Source organism: Pteropus medius, unplaced genomic scaffold (genome assembly GCF_902729225.1).
Source record: "Pteropus medius unplaced genomic scaffold, Ma_sr-lr_union100, whole genome shotgun sequence".
Classification (NCBI taxonomy): Eukaryota; Metazoa; Chordata; class Mammalia; order Chiroptera; family Pteropodidae; genus Pteropus; species Pteropus medius.
The window spans coordinates 6524426-6529807 of NW_024356336.1; the positions used below are offsets into that span (position 1 = coordinate 6524426).

The 5382-nt window shown below is 31.8% G+C and overlaps 1 pseudogene; it reads left to right on the plus strand.

Annotated features, from left to right (window-relative positions):
- Window positions 1-908: 908 nt before the first annotated feature.
- LOC120602053 (uncharacterized) lies at window positions 909-1027 on the plus strand (annotated as a pseudogene).
- The last annotated feature ends 4355 nt before the right edge of the window (window positions 1028-5382 follow it).

Genomic DNA, 5382 nt, shown 5'->3' on the forward strand with positions numbered 1-5382 from the left:
GGCCCCTTTAAGAGGCATCTGCCGCAGCCGCTGCCGCTGCCGCAGCCTCCGTCTCATTTAGCTGCTCGGAACCAGGGCTCCCCACGTCCTCACCCCGTCCTACCTTCTGCTGTTGCAGAGAGCTTTCCCGGACTTCTCCCTAGTTGTATGGCTTGTTCATCTAGATCCCAGGTGATTTTTCTTTGCTGCTGCTCCTTGTTTCCATCACAACCTTGATTTGGTTGCCAGAAGGATGAACAGAGCCTCTATCATCTACGCCATTTTGAAGGACTCCCTGAACATCTTTTCATGTGTTTATTTGCTATCTGTGTGTATCCTCTTCAGGAAAATGTCTTTGCATGTCTTTTGCCCATTTCTTAATTGAGTTGTTTGCTTTTCTTAATGTGCAGTTTTTAGAGTTCTTTATATCGGCTAGATACTATAGTCAGATATGTGGTTCGCAAATATTTTTTCGCAACTTTTTAATTTGTCTTTTCATCTTTTTATCAGTCTTCCATAGAGTGAAAATTTTTAATTTTGGTGAGATCTCATTTATCAATTTTTCCTTTTATGAACAATAGTTTTAATTTAAAATCGTATATATTTAAGGTGCACAACATGATGATTTGATGTACATATACAGTGAAACTATTACTATAGTAAAGGTAATTAACATGTTATCTCCTCACCTAGTTACCATATTTTTTGGTGAGGAGAACACCTGAAATCTACTCTCTTAGCAAACTTCCAGTATTTGATACAGTATTATTAACTATAGTCATCATCTTGCATATTAGCTCTCTAGACTTATTTTACCTATATAACTGCAACTTGGTACCCTTTGACCAATATCTTCCCCATTTACCCCATCCCCACCACAGTCCGATAACTACTGTTCTACTCTCCACTTCAAGAATTTGACTTTTTTAGTCTATGGCCATGCTACCCTGAACAAGCCTGATCCCGTCTGATCTCAGAAACTAAGCAGGATTGGGTCTGGTTAGTACTTGGATGGGAGATCACCTTAGAAGACCAGGTGCTGTAGGTGTAAAAAAAACCAAAGAATTTGACTTTTTTAGATCCCACATATAAGTGAGATTATGCAGGATTTTTTCTTTCTGTGTCTGGCTCATTTCGTTTAACCCTTATCTCATTTGCCTTGAGAATATTCACCAGAGATGCTTGCAGCTGCAGCATTTACCCCGAGATAACTCACGGGTTACAGTCCTAACTTTACCCCCAAAGTTTGCCATGACATTTCTCATTTTTATTATTATTTTCACATTGCTCTAGTATATCAATAGTCTTTGGAAACAAATGACATTATTCTATTTATAGCATTCTGTTTTTAGGTAGTGAAAATGTCAAATCCTGGAAAACATAGCGTTCCTACACGTGATGTTAAACAAACGCTGGCAGCTAACTGCACTTTTTTTTCTAAATGGGAAAAAGGTTAACATAATGTATGGACCATGCTTTTGATATCAAATCTAAAACCTTTTTGCTCAGTCCTAAGTTCCAAAGATATTCTCCTATGTTTTGTTATTTTTATGCATATGTTTTATAGTTTTGTGTTTACATTTTAGTCCATGATCTATTTTTAGTTAATTTTTATAATGTGAGGTTTTCTTTTCTTCTTTTTCTGCCATTTCAGTACCGTTTATTGAAAAGGCTAGGCCTCCTTCATTGGATTGCATTTGCTCTTTTGTCAAAAATTAATTGGGGATATTTGTGTGGATCTATTTCTGGATTATCTATTCCATTCCATTGATCTATGTGTCTATTCCTCTATCAGTTCCTATAGCTATATAGTAAGATTTAATATTGGAAAAAGTGACCCCTCCCACTTTATTTTTTTAAAATTGTTTTTGGTTATCCTTTCATTGCCATATAAATTTTAGAATAAGCTTGTCTCTGTCTACAAAAAATATGCTAAGATTTTTATAGAAATTTTGTTAAACCGACAGATGAATTTAGGGAGAATTGACATTTTTACTACATTGTGTCTTTTAATACATGAACATGGTATGTTTATCAATATATTTAGGCCTTCTTTTCTATTATCAGAATTTTATATTTTCATTAGATAAATCATATTCATATTGTGCTTACACTTATATCTAAGTATATACTATTAAAATGTAATAGTGGATTACATTAATTGATTTTTCAAATAATGAACCAGTCCTGCATACCTTGAATAAATTCTACTTGGTCATGGTGTATTATTTTTTTATACATTATTGTATATAATTTACTAAAAAAAATTTTTTTGAGGATTTTTATGTCTAAATTTATGAGATATATTGATCTGTATTCTTTTTCTTTATGAGATGTCTGTCTATGTTTGGTATGAGGATAATACTAATCTCATAAAATGAGTTAGGAAGTAAAACTTCCTTTTCTATATTCTAGAAGAGACTGTGTAAACTTGGTGTTGATTTTTTGAATGTTAGGTAAAATTCTTCATTGAAACCATCAGGGAGATTTTTCTGAGGGGTTTTAAATTACAAATTCAATTTCTTTAATAGTTATAAGATTAATAAGGTTATCTACTTCACTTTGACTGAGGTTTGGTAGTCTATGGTTTTCAAAAAATTGGCTGATCTCTTCTAAATCCAATAGTGTAAAGTTGTTTGTAATAGTCCCTTATTATCCTTTTAACAGCTACATGATTTATTATGATATCCCCCATTTTATCCTAATAGTGATAACTTTTTTTCAGTCTTGCTAGAGGTTTGTCAAATTATTGATTTTTCTCCAAATAAAATGGCATTTTGTTTCATTAATTTTCTCTATTGTTTTTCTTTTGAATTTCATTGATCTCTACTCTTATTTTAATTTTATAATTCTTTTTGCTTTATTTTTATTTTTCTAGTTGCTTGAAATGGGAACTTAAATTAGTAATTTGATATCTTTACTATTTTCTAGTATAAACATTTAGTGCTGTGAATTTTCTTCTCAGCACTGCTTTAGCTGCGTCCCACAAATTTTGATATGTGTATTTGCATTTTCATTCAGTTCCATATTTTAAAAATATTTCCTTTGCTATTTCTTCTTTAATCCATGGATTCTTTTAAATTACGTTGTTTAATTTGTAAGAGTTTGGAGATTTTCCTGTCATCTTTTTGTTATTGGTTTCTAGTTTGATTACATTCTGGTCAAAACACATCCACTATATAACTTCAATTTTTTAAAATGTGTTAAGGTTTGTTTTATGACCCAGGATATGGTTTACCTTGGTGAATTTTCCTTGGCACTTGAAAAGTATATATATTATGTTCTTAGGTGCAGTGTTCTACAAATGTTCATTAGATCCTTTTGGTTAATGGTTTTGTTCAATTCTTCTATATTCCTTCTGATTTTCTGCCTAATAGTTCTATCAATTGCTGAGAATTATATGTTAAAACTCCCAACTATAATTGTGGATTTGTCTATTCCTCTTTTTAGTTTTGTCAGTTTTGCTTACTTTGATGCTCTGATGTTTGGTGCATATACATTTTGGATGGGTATATCCTCTTGGTGGATTAATTTTTTTATCATCATGTATTTATCTTCTTGGTGGATTAATCTTTTACCATTATGTATTATCCCTCTTTCTCCCTAGCAATTTTCTTTGCTCTGAAGTCTATTTTGTCTATTGTTAATATAGCTAATTCCTGCTTTTTTAAATTAATGTTTGCATGATAAATCTTTTTCCATTCTTTTGTTTTCAACCTAACTCTGTCATTATGTTGAAAATGAATTGCTTATAGGCAGCATATAGTTGGATCATAATTTTTGTCTAGTCTGCCAATCTCTGTCTTTTAATTGGTATATTTACACCATTTACATTTGAAGTAGCTATTGATATGTTAAAGTTTAAGTCTGCCATTTTATTATATTTTCTGTTTTTCCTCTCTTCCTCTGTTGCTTTTTACTGCCTTCATGTGAGTTACTTAAACATTTAGATAACATTTTTAGAGTTCCAACTTGATTTATTTATAATTTTTAGTATATTGCATACCATATAAAGATATATATATACACATATATATATATGTTTTCCTAGTAATTGTTTTATGTATTACCAAATAATTATGGAATTCATCACAGCCCACTGGTGTTGATATATACCACATTGAGTGAAGTATAGAAACTCTACTTTTCATTGAGATCCTTTTCCTCTTCCACATTTTCAATATAATTATCAAGTGTTTCCTCTATGTACATTGTACACCATATGAGATGGGATTATAAATTTTGCTTCTACCATAAAATACGATAAAAAATCATGAGGTGAAGGATAGTTTACTTCTATTTTTACCCATTCCATTATTCTTTAGTTTCTAATGGCCTCAGTCTTCTGCTATTATTTTCTTTTTGACAAGAGAACATCTTTTAGTGTCAAGTCGGCTAGCAACAAATTTCTTAGTTTCCATTCATTTGAGGATGTCTTTATCTCTCTCTTCACTCTTGAAAGGTGTTTTCACTGGATATAAGATTTGGGGTTGAGAGTCCTTTATTTACCTCAGTATTTGGAAAAATGTTATGCCAGTTCCCTGTTGTCTCCATGATTTCAGATAAGAAATCTGCTGTCATTGAAAGTGGTATTCTTTTATAGGTAATGTGAAATTGCTCTCTAGCTGCTTTTAATATTTTTTCTTTGTTTTTGATTTTTAGAAATTTAATTATGATGTACCTTGTTGTGGATCTTTTTGCATTTATCCTATTTGGGAATCATGAAGCTTCTTATATTTATATGTTTATATCTTTTACTTTTTAGTTTCACGATCTTTCTCTTCCACTTCTGGAACTCCAGTGACACAAATGTTAGATCCTTTGCTATTGTCCCACAGATCCAAGAGGCTTTGTTCAAATTTTTTAGTCTTTTTTTTTTTAAGCAGTTGTAGGTTCAAAGTAAAACTGAGATGACTATACAGAGATTTCCTGTATACCCATGCCCCCACACATACACAGTTTCTCCCTTTATTAACATCCCTCACCAGGGTGGTGCATTTGTTACAAATGAACCTACATTAACACATCAAAATCACCCAAAGTCTATAGTTATCTTAGGGTTCACTCTTGATTTTGTATTTTCTATGGTTGGGCAAATGTATAATGACATGTATCCAATATTATAGTATCACATGGCATATTTTTGCTGCTGTAAAAATTCTTTGTGCTCTGCCTATTCACCCCTCCATACACCCATCTCCTGACAAACACTGATCTTTTTCCTGTCTCCATAGTTTTATCTTTTCCAGAATGTCATATAGTTGTAAACATACAATATATAGCCATTTCACATTGACCTCTAATTTTGTCTTAATATTATGCATTTAAGTTTCCTCCATTTCTTTTCACGACTTGATAGCTCATTTCCTTTTAATAGTAAATGATATTACATTGTCTGGATGT